Source organism: Nelumbo nucifera, chromosome 8 (genome assembly GCF_055504915.1).
Source record: "Nelumbo nucifera cultivar China Antique chromosome 8, China Antique-T2T, whole genome shotgun sequence".
Taxonomy (NCBI): Eukaryota; Viridiplantae; Streptophyta; class Magnoliopsida; order Proteales; family Nelumbonaceae; genus Nelumbo; species Nelumbo nucifera.
Genome location: NC_142656.1, coordinates 36,948,234 through 36,965,623, shown reverse-complemented (window position 1 = coordinate 36,965,623; position 17,390 = coordinate 36,948,234).

Genomic DNA, 17,390 nt, shown 5'->3' with positions numbered 1-17,390 from the left:
ATTGCTCAGGCGGTGAGTATGGTAAGCAGATTCCAGGCCAACCCAGGGCCGGAGCATTGGACTGCTATGAAGAACATACTCAAATACTTTCGAAGGACAAAAGAGTTTTGTCTGGTATTCGAATGTTGTTCACTACAAGTTGTAGGGTATACTAATGTTGATTTCTAGTCGGATCCAGATGATAGAAAGTCTACATCTGGGTATGTTTTCATGATAGGATCATGTGTTGTTTGCTGGAAAAGTAGCAAACAGGGGTCCACTACAGATTCCACAACCGAGGCCGAGTACATTGCTGCAAGTGAAGCTGCCAAGGAAGCCGTGTGGATGAGGAAATTCATACACGAATTGTGAGTGATTCCATCCAGCACATCACCTATCCCGTTGTTGTGTGACAACAATGGAGCGATCGCCCAGGCTAAAGAGCCTCGGGCCCACTCGAAGTCAAAGCACATCGAGAGGAAGTACCATGTACTACGGGAGATCGTTGGTAGAGGGGACATCCTAATTCTGAAGGTAGCATCAGCGGATAATGTGGCAGACCCATTGACTAAGCAACTGACACAGAAGGTGTATGAGAAACACGTGGAAAGTATGGGACTCCGGCTTGTACCAGATTGTACCTAAGTGCAAGTGGGAGCTGTTAAACAGTTTTGTATGCCCTTAGCTTCAATCCGATTTGATGTACTTCTGATATTTTGTGTAAATAAATAAAGTGCATGTTTGATTCATGTTGTTTGGTATAATTCTGTGTAAGACCCTAAAACTAGACATTTATAGAGACTCGTGTTCATTTTAAATGTTCATAGCCGTTGGATAAGTCTAGGGAGATTTATCCTACCAAGGCTAATACTGGTGTGCCACCAAGTGTTGGGATGGCCTCCCTCGGCCACCAAGGTAAGACCCAAGGCACATGCAGTATGAGATTACTCGAATCTTTGAACCGGACCAGATTTCTAGTATTGCGCTAGACCTAGGAGACAGATGGGCAAAACTGGAAAGTTACACTTGACCCCTAGACTCGACTATGACACTTCACTAGGTGTCGGATCGGGCTGTCTTTGATATGTCAATCAGTGAGATCCTTAACGGGGGTCAAAACCTGGGCTTGTTGGGGTAGTCTGAGAATTCATCTGAGTGAGTGATCATAGTGATAGGATCAACCCCTTTGTCGGACAATGGTAATGATCGAGACTGCACTCTCTCTGATGGAAACCAAACTGCCGGCAGTTAATTTCAATCGTTGGAATTTTGTTTTGCAAAATTAATATATACATATATTTGTACGGTTTCAAAATGTTTGCAAATGGTTTTAATTCTCGGGATCCATGTAAGTGGAGAGTGCGGCACTATTCCTTGCAGCCGAGGGAGAGGTCCTCTCTTGTCAGGCAGTGCTTGATCATTAAGGGCTGAGAGGTTAAGTGTAAGACCATTTAGGATTGTACCTGATGGGCTAATCTTGCACCTGCCCACAGTCCCTGTGTTTTTTTCAAGATGACTTGGCCCAGGGACCACTTAATGTAAGTGTTGGGCCCGTAAGGTCCATGTGATGGGCTCAGGGGTTCACTGAGCTTTTCAGTGAATTCGGCTGGGCCTTGTATTAAAGGCTGGGCCAAACACATGTGGCTGGTGTGTAGATCAATGCTTGAGTCCCATGCCACACAAAGAAGCCCAACTGGGCAGCAGATTGGAAACTAGTTAAGCATTGAATACTTAATGGGCCAAAAGCCCATTTTGAGCTAGGCTGATATGATCACCCATCTATGGGGCGGATCTGAGATTAAAGTTAGCAAAAGGATTGGGCCTTTAACCTTATCCAATCTGTGAGACCAAATTCAAATCAGATTTGAATCTGGAAACCTCCTGATAAGATCAAGAGTAAGCTAACTTAATCTGGAGATAGGATTAAGATAATCCCCTATCCAAATACTGATTTAGATTGGGATAATTCCTAATTTAGGAGGTTTCTTAATCAAGAAGAAAAGAGGAGAAACCCTAAAAAAGAGAAAAAAGAGATTTTTGAACCAAGGGTTCAAGCAAGAAGGCATGCTGCGAACTAAGATTAGATCTCATACACACTCTAGAGAGAAGAGAAGCAATTCAACCTTCTTCGTCCTAGGGTTCAAGCAAGAATTCTTTGTTAGACAGTTTTGTATGCCCTTAGCTTCAATCAGAATGATGTACTTTTTGAGTTTATTGTAAATGAATAAAGATACATATTTGATTCATGTTTCCATGGTATGTTTCTGTGTAATACCCTTAAACTGGACACTAAATGAGACTCGTGTAAGTTTAGAATGTTCACAGCCGGTGGGTCGGTCTGGGGAGACCTATCCTGACAAGGCTGACACTGTGGTGCCACCAAGTCGGTTGGGGTGGCCTGTCTCAGCTGCCAGGGTGAGACCCTAGGCACATACGGTGTAGGATTAATTGAATCTTTGAACTGGACCAGATTTCCAGTATTGCCCTGGACCTTGGAGATTGATGGGCAAAACTGGAAAGTTATACCCGACCCCTAGACTCGATTATGATACTGCACTAGGTGTCGGATTGGGCTATCTTTGATGTACCAATCAGTGAGATCCTTAGCGGGGGTCAAAACCTGGGTATGTTGGGATAGTCCGAGAATTCATCTGAGTGGGTGATCATAGTGATAGGATCAGCCCCTTTGTCGGACAAAGGTAATGATCGGAGATGCACTCTCACTGATGGAAACCAAGACTGCCGGCAGCCAATTTCAATCGTTGAGATTTGTTTTGCAAAATATATTTTATATAAGATATAAAAGTATATATATGGTTTCTAAAATGTTTGCAAAAGGTTTTTAATTCCCGGGATCCATATGAGTGTAGAGTGCAACACTGTTCCTTGCAGCCGAGGGAGAGGTCCTCTCTTGTCGGGCAGTGTATGATCATTATGGGCTGAGAGGTTAAGTGTAAGACCATTGAGGATAATGCCTGATGGGCTAATCTTGCATCTGCCCACAGTCCCTGGGTGTTACAAGGTGGCTTGGCCCAGGGACCACTTAGTGTAAGTGTTGGGCCCATAGAGCTCATTTGATGGGTTTCAGTGGGTACACTGTTTTCAGCAATGCATTCGGCCAGGCCTTGTAACAAAGGCTGGGCTGAACCCATGTGGTTGATGTGTAGATCAATGCTTGGGTCCCACGCCATACAAGGAAGCCCAACTGGGCAGCAATTTGGAAGGTTTTTTGAGTACATAACCTTAATGGGCCTTAAGCCCATTTCGAACTGGGCTGATTTGATCAGTCATCTAAAGGGGGCGAATTCTGAAGTGGGTCAGCTAAAAGGATTGGGCTTAGACCCTATCCACTCAGAGAGTCCAAGATCTAAATAAGATTTAGATATGGAAACCTCCTAATTAGATTAGGAGACAACTGATCTGATCTACAGATAAGATAAGGATTATCCCTTATCACTAAGGGACTTCTAACCCAAATATGATTTGGATTAGCAACTCCTAAGCTGATTAGGAGCTGATCCCTTTAAGATTATAAAAGGGGAAGGGGGCGGCAGCCTTGAAGGACACAATAACATCAATAGCATTCTTCTCTTTAAGAAAGAGAGATTAAGAGATTTCCTGCATACTGCGAATTATCTTCTGCCGCCACCTTCCTGCCATTGCCATTCCTTCAATTCGATCTCCAGTTCTTGGGAGCAATCAAGATTGGATCTTGATTTCAATCTTTTGGGAAAAGATTGATTGGAGCTGTACTCACAAGCCGTCTAGTTGATTCTTGTGAAGGGTCAAGTTCTTTTGAAGAACATTGCTGATTCTGCTCCATCCTTCACTGCGCCATCTTCAGTGGGAGCCGATTTTGGATCCTTCCTTGGGCGTGAACATCTCCATTGCGAGATAGTATTTCTCCGTATCAGGTATAATCCTTTCCCACTCCTTTTGGTTCAGATCTGGTTCAGTTTATGGTTCAAGATTGATCCTTGAAAATATGATTTTCTAAATAGGGAATACGATTCCCAGTTGAAGGGAGAGATAAAATTTTTGAAATTCGCCCCTTATTCCACAATCTTTCGGCGTCCATAGGATGGATCTCTCATCCCTTCAGTGGTATCAGAGCCATGGTTCAAATCTTGAACCAGTTTGTTTCAGATCTGAACCTGCGCAAATGGGCAGAAGGTGTTCTACCCGATTTGCGCAGTTATGGGTTTTGGGAAATTTTGTTCCCAAAATTAATGGGCAAATAATCTAAATTTAATTTTATATAAATCTGATTATTATTTAGAATCATTCTTTATGATTTTCTTGATTTATGGGCTGTTCGTACAAGAGGAGATCAAAATCTTGGTTTGCGGAGGGAACCTACATGATTTGCAGTTTCTTGATTTATTACATTTGGTCTGTAAATAATTTTTTTTATTTTCTAGACTCAATGTATAGGTATTCGATCTGTTGTAATTATTAATAGAAATAGGATTTCTATTTATTTTAATTATGGATCGAAGATGGCAGCGCAGAAAGGGAGATTTCGCAGAGAAGAAGATTTCGCAGATGGGAGAATCGCCATCTGCGATTTGCAGTTTGTGAAACTGCATTCCGTGATCTAACCTCTGTTTTGCAGGATGGATTGTGCGAACAGCCCTGATTTACTGATTCTCGTTTTTCTTTTATCAGTAATTAATTTCAGATTATTTTCTTGAATTAAAGATTTGATTAAAAATCAAACCCTAGACCCATTCGAACCAAGATTGGTTCAAACTGTTTGGACCAAATCTAGGGTTTAATCAAGGCTGAAAGTCAGCCCTAATTTTCCCACAGTTGGGCCTAAGGATTGATATTTAATTAAATGGTTAGTTCGGCCCAGCCTGTAAAGGCCCAGTTTTAAACAGTTAAAACTGCTAAAAGCCCACCTAACCCTTAAAAGCTATATGGGTTGAACCATTTGGCCCATATACCTAGATAATGTTAATGGTTAATATTATGGATTTAAAATGGGCTTCAAATGGGCTTTACAGATAATTAATTGATTGGATCAATTTATCCCTGCATGTGATGTATGGATGTGTGATGTGCTGCGTACATGGGCCATAAATACTTGGCCCATGCTCAATCGACAGTGGCTCTTTTGCACACCATGGCTGAATGCACATCATTGCCACGGTGTCCCTTTTGGTCATTGGATGACCTCCCTTAGTGGTGGGCCCCACACCTCATCATGAGGTCTCGTGCGGAACCCTAGCCGATTTAGGCCCACCAAAATTTGGCTTTATGAAAGTCAGTGGGAGCCACTTTGGTTTGACCTAAAGATGGAACTAGGGCGTAATTATCTGTTCCCTCCAGATGATATGAGTGCATGTGATAGGGAGATTCATATGATGAACTCTCTAAAGGCCTTCCATCATTAGCATGAGGATGGGTCCTTCAGTAATGAGGAAACGCACCAGAAAATGGGCTATCCATTTGCTGTTGGGCTTGTCTAAGTGTTTCATAAGATGATAGGGGCGTCATAGACCGATGTGGGAGGGGTTTCACTAGAAAATGGGAACTCTCTCACGGTACCTTGGTGTTCACGAATATGATGGGTAAGCACTCACTGGACAGAAAGGTTTACCTGAAAACGGCTCTGAACCTTGTCTGACAGAGGCCAAAGGGAAAACTCATATGACGAGTGGATATGATCCTTCACAGAAAGGTGGTGGGGTTATGCAGCTGAAACAGTTGGCTTCATGCACCCTATGTGATTTCCCACATTTCCAGAGACAACCCGTAGTCTTCGTCACTGAGAAAGGAGGGAAATCTCAAAGATGAATAAATGGAAATGGATCGTAGATTAAAATCCATATCTATAAAATGAACATGAATTGAATTAGGTCGTAGGCTGATGTTTGCTCTTTTATCAGAAAATGGCAAATGGATCATTTGCAAAGCTACTTGATGACAACAAGTTGAAGGGCCCAAACTATGCTGACTGGTATAGGAACCTTATGTTGGTCTTAACCTTTGAGAAATTGGACAAGGTAGCAAAGAATCCTGCCCCGGATCGTCCGGGAGATAGGGCTTCTGAGGCCCGATGAAGAGAATACCAAGAATGGGAGGAGAAAAACTCCCTTGCCCGCTGGTATATCATTGCCTCCTTGGACAATCCAATACAGAGGCAGTTCGATCAGATCGAACTTGCTAAAGACGTATTGGACAGTCTTAGGACAATGTACGAAGAGCATAATCGTTCTACTCGGCAGAAGGTCTTGAAACAGTTCATGACCGTGCAGATGTCCAAGGGCCAACAAGTTCACGACCATTGTCTTCGGATGATGGGCTACATCAACGAACTAGAGGCTCTTGGATCTGGGCTAGATCTGGTAACTCAGATCGATGCTATTCTCAACTCTTTGCCTCCATCCTTTAATCCATTCATCATGAACTACAACATGAACAAGCTGAACGTCAGTTTGCAGGAACTTAGCAATATGTTGCAGAGGGCCGAAGAATTGATTAAAAAGGATGAGCCCATTGCCATGCTTGTTGAAACTGGCAAATCGGGCAAGAAAAGGAAGGCAAAGAGAAAGCCCCAGAAAAAGGCTGCCAAACCCAAGAAACAGAGGAAGGACAAGGCATCAGATGCCTGCCATTTTTGCAAGAAGACCGGCCACTGGAAAAGGAATTGTCCTGCCTACCTGGAATCCAAGAAAGGTAATTTCGAAACTTGTGTTATAGAAACCAATTTGTTGGTAGTTTCTGCGTCTTGGTGTATTGACTTCGGGGCTTCAACTCATGCGTGTAACTCACTGCAGGGGTTCAAGGTAAGCAGAAGGCTGAGTGAAGGAGAAGTCACACTCTACTTGGGGACGACTGCAACTGTTGCAGCCGCGGCCATAGGAACCGTGGAATTATATTTTAGAGAAGGAATAATTGTACTGAAAGATTGTCTTTATGTACAAAATTTAAGAAGAAATTTGATTTCTGTCTCAAAACTGTGTGCAGATGGTTATTCTGTCTTCTTTAGTAATACAATTACTATTAAAAGAAATAACAGATTCATCGCATACGGGGAACTGGAGAACGGTCTCTATGTTCTACATCCTTCTTTAGAAACTAACATAACCGAAACTACGTCGGTTGAAAACCCCAAGAAGAGAGCCCGCAATACATTTAATACCACGTGTCTGTGGCATTACCGACTTGGCCACATCGGTGTTGACCGAATCACAAGGTTGGTAAAAGATGGTCCTTTGGATTTTCTAGCTGTAGAAGATCTTCCCACTTGTGAGCCTTGCCTACAAGGCAAGATGACGAAACGGCCATTTAACGTTAAGCCTGAAAGATGTACAGGCACACTTGACCTAATACATACTGATGTATGTGGTCCCCTGAGTGTTAGGACACGAAATCAACACGTGTATTTCATCACCTTCACAGATGATTTTTCACGATATGGTTACGTGTACCTAATGAGACACAAGTCTGAATCCTTTGAAAAGTTCAAAGAGTTTAGACAAGAGGTCGAGAAACAGTTAGGGAGAGAAATTAAAGCCCTTTGATCCAATCGAGGGGGCGAATATCTCTCTGATGAATTCAGGGACTACTTAAAGGACAATGGGATAGTATCACAATTAGCTCCTCCTGCTACACCACAACTTAACGGTGTTTCAGAGAGGAGGAATAGGACCTTATTAGATATGGTCCGGTCGCATTAGAGACTGCGATTTACGTGCTCAATCGGGTTCCAACCAAGTCAGTTCCGAATACTCCATATGAACTTTGGGCCGGAAAGAAACCAAGTGTCAGACACTTGAAGATTTGGGGTTGTCAAGCACACGTTAAAAGAACGAGTGTAGACAAGTTGGAATCTAAAACCAGTCGTTGCCTATTTGTAGGCTACCCAAAAGGCTCTGTAGGTTACCTTTTCTATGACCCAAGTGAGCAAAAAGTGTTCTGCAGTCGAAATGCACAATTCTTGGAAACCAACTATATCCTGGACACCCATCGTCAGGAAGTTGTTCTTGATGAGGAGAACTTAGGAGCAGTGGGAGATGTCCCACAAGTTCCAGGTAGTGACCAACTTAGAAGATCCACTCGGGCATCCAGGCCACCAGTCCGTTATGGTTATGACCAGGATAGTTACCTGGTGGAAACCTTGACTAGTGAGGAGGATCCCGTGACTTACGCGGAAGCTATGTTGGACATAGATTCCCAGAAGTGGGTGGAGGCCATGAGGGCAGAGATGGACTCAATGGAGACCAATGGAGTCTGGACTCTAGTAGATCCGCCCTCCGGGGTAAAGGCAATCGGTTGCAAATGGATTTACAAGAGGAAGAAGGGCCCCGATGGTAAAGTTGAGACCTTCAAGGCTCGTCTGGTGGCGAAAGGGTACACTCAGAAAGAGGGCATCGATTATGAGGAAACCTTTTCGCCTGTGGCCATGCTTAAATCCATTAGGATCCTGCTTGCTGTAGCAGCATACCATGATTATGAGATTTGGCAGATGGATGTCAAAACTGCATTCCTGAATGGAGATCTTACTAAAGATATCTATATGCAGCAGCCGCAAGGCTTCATTGCTGCAGGTCAGGAAAACATGGTATGTAAACTTAACAGATCCATTTATGGGCTTAAGCAAGTTTCTAGAAGTTGGAACTTCCGTTTTAACTCTGCTGTCAAATCGTTTGACTTCGAGCAGAATCCGGATGAACCCTGTGTCTACAGGAAGTCTAGTGGGGATAAGGTTACCTTCTTGGTCCTGTATGTAGATGACATTATACTCATTGGGAATGATGTAGGAATGTTAACTACGATGAAAGTATGGCTTTCGCAGCAATTCTCCATGAAAGATCTTGGAGAAGCCTCCTATATACTGGGTCTTCGACTCTATAGAGATAGATCGAAGCGGATAATAGGGTTATCCCAATCTGCTTACATTGACAAAATAGTCAAAATATACAGCATGGAAAACTCCAAGAAAGGAAATGTTCCTTTCAGGCACGGCGTCACTCTCTCCAAGAAGATGTCTCCCAAGACTTTTGAGGAGATTAATGGCATGAAAGACGTTCCTTATGCCTCAGCCGTTGGGAGCATCATGTATGCCATGCCGTGCACTCGTCCTGACATAGCTCAGGCAGTGAGTGTAGTAAGCAGATTTCAGGCCAACCCAGGGCAGGATGATTGGACTGCTGTGAAAAACATACTTAAGTACCTTCGAAGGACAAAAGAGTTTTGTCTGGTGTTCGACGGTAGATCACTACAGATCCAGGGGTTTACAGATGCCGATTTCCAGTCAGACCCAGATGATAGAAAGTCTACATCTGGATATGTTTTCACGATAGGATCGTGTGCTGTTTGCTGGAAAAGTAGCAAACAGGGGTCCACTGCAGACTCCACGACCGAGGCCGAATACATTGCCGCAAGTGAGGCTGCCAAAGAAGCTGTGTGGATGAAGAAGTTCGTTCACGAGTTGGGAGTTGTTCCGTCCAGCACATCACCCATCCCATTGTTGTGTGACAACAATGGAGCCATTGCTCAGGCTAAGGTGCCAGGAGCCCACTCGAAGTCGAAGCACATCGAGAGGAAGTACCACGTACTGCGGGAGATTGTTGGTAAAGGGGACGTCCTGATTCAGAAGGTAGCGTCAGCGGAAAATGTAGCAGACCCATTGACAAAGCCACTATCACAGAAAGTGTTTGAGAAACACGTGGAAAGCATGGGACTCCGGCTAGTACCTGATTGGACCTAAGTGCAAGTGGGAGTTGTTAGACAGTTTTGTATGCCCTTAGCTTCAATCAGAATGATGTACTTTATGAGTTTATTATAAATGAATAAAGATACATATTTGATTCATGTTCCCTTGGTATGTTTCTGTGTAATACCCTTAAACTGGACACTTAATGAGACTCGTGTTAGTTTAGAATGTTCACAGCCGGTGGGTCGGTCTGGGGAGACCTATCCTGACAGGGCTGACACTATGGTGCCACCAAGTCGGTTGGGGTGACCTGTCTCAGCTGCCAGGGTGAGACCCTAGGCACATACAGTGTAGGATTAATTGAATCTTTGAACTGGACTAGATTTCCAGTATTGCCCTGGACCTTGGAGATTGATGGGCAAAACTAGAAAGTTACACCCGACCCCTAGACTCGATTATGATACTGCACTAGGTGTCGGATTGGGCTATCTTTGATGTACCAATCAGTGAGATCCTTAGCGGGGTTCAAAACCTGGGTATGTTGGGACAGTCCGAGAATTCATCTGAGTGGGTGATCATAATGACAGGATCAGCCCCTTTGTCGGACAAAGGTAATGATCGGGGATGCACTCTCACTGATGGAAACCAAGACTGCCGGCAGCCGATTTCAACCGTTGAGATTTGTTTTGCAAAATATATTTTATATAAGATATAAAAGAATATATATGGTTTCTAAAATGTTTGCAAAAGATTTTAATTCCCGGGATCCATATGAGTGGAGAGTGCAACACTGTTCCGTGCAGCCAAGGGAGAGGTCCTCTCTTGTCGGGTAGTGTATGATCATTATGGGCTGAGAGGTTAAGTGTAAGACCATTGAGGATAATGCCTGATGGGCTAATCTTGCATCTTCCCACAGTCCCTGGGTGTTACAAGGTGGCTTGGCCCAGGGACCACTTAGTGTAAGTGTTGGGCCCATATAGCTCATTTGATGGGTTTCAGGGAGTACACTGTCTTCAGCAGTGCATTCGGCCTGGCCTTGTAACAAAGGCTGGGCTGAACCCATGTGGCTGATGTGTAGATCAATGCTTGGGTCCCACGCCATACAAGGAAGCCCAACTGGGCAGCAATTTGGAAGGTTTTTTGAGTACATAACCTTATTGGGCCTTAAGCCCATTTCGAACTGGGCTGATTTGATCAGTCATCTAAAGGGGGCGAATTCTGAAGTGGGTCAGCTAAAAGGATTGGGCTTAGACCCTATCCACTCAGAGAGTCCAAGATCTAAATAAGATTTAGATATGGAAACCTCCTAATTAGATTAGGAGACAGCTAATCTGATCTGCAGATAAGATAAGGATTATCCCTTATCACTAAGGGACTTCTAACCCAAATATGATTTGGATTAGCAACTCCTAATCTGATTAGGAGCTGATCCCTTTAAGATTATAAAAGGGGAAGGGGGCAGCAGCTTTGAAGGACACAATAACATCAATAGCATTCTTCTCTTTAAGAAAGAGAGATTAAGAGATTTCCTGCATACTGCGAATTCTCTTATGCCGCCACCTTCCTGCCATTGCCATTCCTTCAGTTCGATCTCCTGTTCTTGGGAGCAATCAAGATTGGATCTTGATTTCAGTCTTTTGGGAAAAGATTGATTGGAGCTGCACTCACAAGCCGTCTAGTTGATTCTTGCGAAGGGTCAAGTTCTTTTGAAGAACATTGCTGATTCTGCTCCATCCTTCACTGTGCCATTTTCAGTGGGAGCAGATTTTGGATCCTTCCTTGGGCGTGAACACCTCCATTGGGAGATAGTATTTCTCCGTATCAGGTATAATCCTCTCCCAGTCCTTTTGGTTCAGATCTAGTTCAGTTTATGGTTCAAGATTGATCCTTGAAAATATGATTTTCTAAATAGGGAATACGATTCCCAGTTTAAGGGAGAGATAAAAGTTTTGAAATTCGCCCCTTATTCCGCAATCTTTGGGCGTCCATAGGATGGATCTCTCATCCCTTCATTCTTGACATCAGCCTTGTAGAAAAGACTGTAAAAGAGTTGGTGCTCAGAGTTTGCAGAGGGTTCTTGAGAAGGATCCAGTGTGTAGGACGCACTCTGCTGGTTTCGTTCCACCTACAGCTGTTTCATCTTCAGCAGGAGCGGATCTTGGTGTCCTCTTTGGGCATGAACACCAACTTTGGGAGATACTGCTCCGGATCAGGTATAATCCTCCATTTTCCTTTTGGTTTAGATCTGGTTCGATTATGGTTCAAGTAGGATCCTTGAATATTGTATTCTAAATTTAGGGAATACGATTCCCAGTTGGGAAAAGGTAGGAAAATTTTTGAAATTCGCAAACCCATTCCGCAATCTTTTTGGCGTCCATAAGATGAATCCTACCATTCTTTCAAAGATGATATCTCTAAAGGCCTTTCATCATTGCATTAAAACAGGTTGAATTAGTGGGTGGATATGCACCATAAAATTGGACTATCCATTTCACCAAGACGGTTAGTGAGATTGCTTCATAAGATGATAGGGATATCGTAGACTAGTGGAAGGGGCATTTCCTAAAATGGAAGACTCTTACATTGTACCTTAGGGCTCCTAATATGACGGGTCTGCATTTACCAATTAGAAAAAATTTAACCTAAAATGACAATTAACCTTGTCTGATGAAGGCCAAAGGGAAAGCTCATTGGATGGATGGATATGTGATCCATCACAAAAAGTGATGGGGTTATGTAGCTGGAGTAGTTGGCCCCATGCACCTATTTGATTTTCCACATTTCCAGGGACATGAATTCTATCCTTATCACTGAAATAGGAGAGAAATCTTTGAGATGAACAAATGGAGATGGAATATAGATAAAAGTCCATTTATGAATGATAACATAAAACAATATTATCGTTGTGGACTAATTAATTGTGCCTTTTATCAGAAATAACACGTAGACAGTTAACTAATTTGTTAGACTACAACAAATTGAAAGGACCCAAATATGTAAACTGGTTTCATAACCTGAACCTTCTGATCATGTTAGAGAAATTGAACAAGGTTGCCAAAAACCTAGCACTAGAACGTCCAGGTGATAAGGCTTTTAAGGCAAGAAGGAGGGAATATCAGGATTTGGAAGAGAAAAATTCTCTTGCCCGGTGTTATGTCATAGCCTCCTTAGATAATTCTATCCAAAGACAATTTGACAAAATTGATAGTCTAAAAACCATGTATGAAGAGCATAATCATTTTACAGGACAAAAGGTCCTCATACTATTGATGACCACGAGGATGACTGAAAGCCAACCAGTTAATGACCACGTCATACGGATGATAGGTTATACAAATGAATTAGAGGCTCTTAGCTCCCAACTTGATGGTGACACCAAGATGAAGGGATGAGAGATCCATCCTATAGACGCCCAAAAGATTGCGGAATAAGGGGCGAATTTCAAAAATTTTTCTCTCCCTTCAACTGAGAATCGTATTCCCCATTTAGAAAATCATATTTTCAAGGATCAATTTTGAACCATAAACTGAACCAGATCTGAACCAAAAAGAAGTAGGAAGGATTATACCTGATACGGAGAAGTAATATCTCCCAACGAAGGTGTTCACGCCCAAGGAAGGATCCAAAGACTACTCCCACTGAAGATGGCGCAGTACAGGTGGAGCAGAATCAGCAGTGTTCTTCTCCAAGAACTCTGTCCTTCGCAAGAATCAGCAAGATGGCACGTGAGCACAGCTTCCTTTCAATCCTTTCTCAAAGGACTGATGTCAAGATCCAATCTTGACTTCTCCCACCAGTGGAGATCGAACTGGAAAGCAGGGCGGCAAGAACAGGGAGGCGGCAAGAGAGTATTTGCAGGGAGCAGAATTCTCTCTTCTAGATTTCAGCACCAAAGAAACCTGATGATCTGTGTGTATTGTGTGTCTAAAGGCTGCCGCCCCCTGCTTCTTTTATAGTCTTAAAGGGATCAGCTCCTAATCAGATTAGGAGTTGCTAATCCAAATCATATTTGGTTTAGAAGTCCCTTTAAGTGATAAGGGATAATCCTTATCTTATCTAGAGATCAGATCAGCCATCTCCTAATCTGATTAGGAGGTTTCCAGATCTAAATCTTATTTAGATCTTGGACTCTCTAAGTTGATAGGGTCTAAGCCCAATCCTATTAGCTGATCCACTTCAGATTTCGCCCCTTTGTTAACTAAATAAGCAGCCCAGTTCGAAATGGGCTTTAGGCCCATTAAGCTTATGTGCTCACTTAACCCTCTTAACTGCTGCCCAGTTGGGCTTCCTTGTATGTCGTGGGACCCAAGCATTGATCTACACATCAGCCACATAGGTTCGGCCCAGCTTTTGTTACAAGGCCGGGCCGAATACACTGTTAAAGACAGTGCACCCCCTGAAACCCATCAAATGGGCTCTACGGGCCCAACAGTTATCCTAAGAGGTCCCTGGGCCAAGCCACCTTGTAACACCCAGGGACTGTGGCCAGATGCAAGATTAGCCCATCAGGTATTAACCTCAATGGTCTTACACTTAACCTCTCAACCCATAATGATCATACACTGCCCGACAAGAGAGGACCTCTCCCTCGGCTGCAAGGAACAGTGTTGCACTCTCCACTTATATGGATCCCGGGAATTAAAACCTTCTTGCAAACAATTTAGAAACCATACATATATACTTTCTTATATAAAATATATTTTGCAAAACAAATCTCAACGGTTGAAATCGGCTACCGGCAGTCTTGGTTTCCATCAGTGAGAGTGCACCCCCGATCATTACCTTTGTCCGACAAAGGGGCTGATCCTGTCACTATGATCACCCACTCAGATGAATTCTCAGACTGTCCCAACATACCCAGGTTTTGACCCCCGCTAAGGATCTCACTGATTGGTACATCAAAGAAAGCCCAATCTGACACCTAGTGTAGTATCATAATCGAGTCTAGGGGTCGGGTGTAACTTTCCAGTTTTGCCCACCAATCTCCAAGGTCTAGGGCAATACTGGAAATCTGGTCCAGTTCAAAGATTCAATTAATCCTACACTGTATGTGCCTAGGGTCTGACCCTGGCAGCTGAGACAGGCCACCCCAACCGACTTGGTGGCACTACAGTGTCAGCCTTGTCAGGATAGGTCTCCCCAGACCGACCCACCGGCAGTGAACATTCTAAACTAACACGAGTCTCATTAAGTGTCCAGTTTAAGGGTATTACACAGAAACATACCAAGGGAACATGAATCAAATATGTATCTTTATTCATTTACAATAAACTCACAAAGTACATCATTTTGATTGTAGCTAAGGGCATACAAAACTGTCTAACAGCTCCCACTTGCACTTAGGTCCAATCAGGTACTAGCCGGAGTCCCATGCTTTCCATGTGTTTCTCAAACACTTTTTGTGATGGTGGCTTAGTCAATGGGTCTACAACATTCTCCGCTGATGCTACCTCTTTACACTATCCTCCCGTAGGTCCAGCGTTGTCATACAACAGTGGAATGGGTGATGTGCTGAATTCCAAATTCAGTAATGAACACCTTCATTCACAAGGCAGCCTCACTTACGGCAATGCTTTCGGCTTGGGTTGTGGACTATTAATTTGCTACTTAGGACCCCTGTTTGCTGACATTCAGGAAACAACACATGATCCTATCATGAAACCATATCCAGATGTAGACTTTCTATCATCTGGGTCTGACTGGAAATCGGCATCTGTAAACCCTTGGATCTGTAGTGAGCTACCGTCGAACACTAGACAAAACTCTTTTGTCCTTCGAAGGTACTTAAGTATGTTTTTCACAGCAGTCCAATGCTCCTGCCCTGGGTTGGCCTGAAATCTGCTTACTACACTCACTGCCTGAGCAATGTCAGGACGAGTGCATAGCATGGCATACATGATGCTCCCTATGGCAGAGGCATAGGGAACGTCTTTAATGCCATCAATCTCCTCAGAAGTCTTGGGAGATATCTTCTTGGAGAGAGTGACTCCGTGCTTGAAAGGAACATTTCCTTTCTTGGAGTTTTCCATGCTGTATCTTTTGACTATTTTGTCAATATAAGCAGATTGGGATAATCCTATTATCCGCTTCGATCTATCTCTATAGAGTCGAAGACCCAGTATATAGAAGACTTCTCCAAGATCTTTCATGCAGAATTGCTGCGAAAGCCATACTTTCACCGTAGTTAACATTCCCACATCATTCCCAATGAGTAGAATGTCTTCTACATACAGAACCAAGAAGGTAACCTTATCCCCACTGTACTTCCTGTAGACACAGGGTTCATCCGGATTCTGCTCGAAGTCAAACGATTTGACAGCAGAGTTAAAACGGATGTTCCAACTTCTAGAAGCTTGCTTAAGCCCATAAATGGATCTGTTAAGTTTACATACCATGTTTTCCTGACCTACAGCAATGAAGCCTTGCGGCTGCTGCATATAGATATCTTCAGTAAGATCTCCATTCAGGAATGCAGTTTTGACATCCATCTGCCAAATCACATAATCATGGTATGCTGCTACAGCTAGCAGGATCCTAATGGATTTAAGCATGGCCACAGGCGAAAAGGTTTCCTCATAATCGATGCCTTCTTTCTGAGTGTACCCTTTCGCCACCAGACGAGCCTTGAAGGTCTCAACTTTACCATCGGGCCCCTTCTTCCTCTTGTAAATCCATTTGCAACTGAATGCCTTTACCCCGGAGGGCGGATCTACTAGAGTCCAGACTCCATTGGTCTCCATTGAGTCCATCTCTGCCCTCATGGCCTCCACCCACTTCTGGGAATCTATGTCCAACATAGCTTCCGCGTAAGTCACGGGATCCTCCTCACTAGTCAAGGTTTCCACCAAGTAACTATCCTGGTCATAACGATAACAGACTGGTGGCCTGGATGCCCGAGTGGATCTTCTAAGTTGGTCACTACCTGGAACTTGTGGGACATCTCCCACTGCTCCTGAGCTCTCCTCATCAAGAACAACTTCCTGACGATGGGTGTCCAGGATATCGTCGGTTTCCAGGAATTGTGCATTTCGACTGCAGAACACTTTCTGCTCACTTGGGTCATAGAAAAGGTAACCTACAGAGCCTTTTGGGTAGCCTACAAATAGGCAACGGCTGGTCTTAGATTCCAACTTGTCTACACTCATTCTTTTAACGTGTGCTGGACAACCCCAAATCTTCAAGTGTCTGACACTTGGTTTCTTTCCGGTCCAATGTTCATATGGAGTATTCGGAACCGATTTGGTTGGGACCCGATTCAGCACGTAAGTCGCAGTCTCTAATGCGTAACCCCAAAAGGATGTGGGTAACTCTGAGTGTATGAGAAGCAACCGGACCATATCTAATAAGGTCCTATTCCTCCTCTCTGAAACACCGTTAAGTTGTGGTGTAGCAGGAGGAGCTAATTGTGATACTATCCTAGTGTCCTTTAAGTAGTCCCTAAATTCGTCAGAGAGATATTCGCCACCTCGATTGGATCGAAGGGTTTTAATTTCTCTCCCTAACTGTTTCTCGACCTCTTGTCTAAACTCTTTGAACTTTTCAAAGGATTCAGACTTGTGTCTCATTAGGTACACGTAACCATATCGTGAAAAATCATCTGTGAAGGTGATGAAATACACGTGTTGATTTCGTGTCCTAACACTCAGGGGACCACATACATCAGTATGTATTAGGTCAAGTGTGCCTGTACATCTTTCAGGCTTACCATTAAATGGCCGTTTCGTCATCTTGCCTTGTAGGCAAG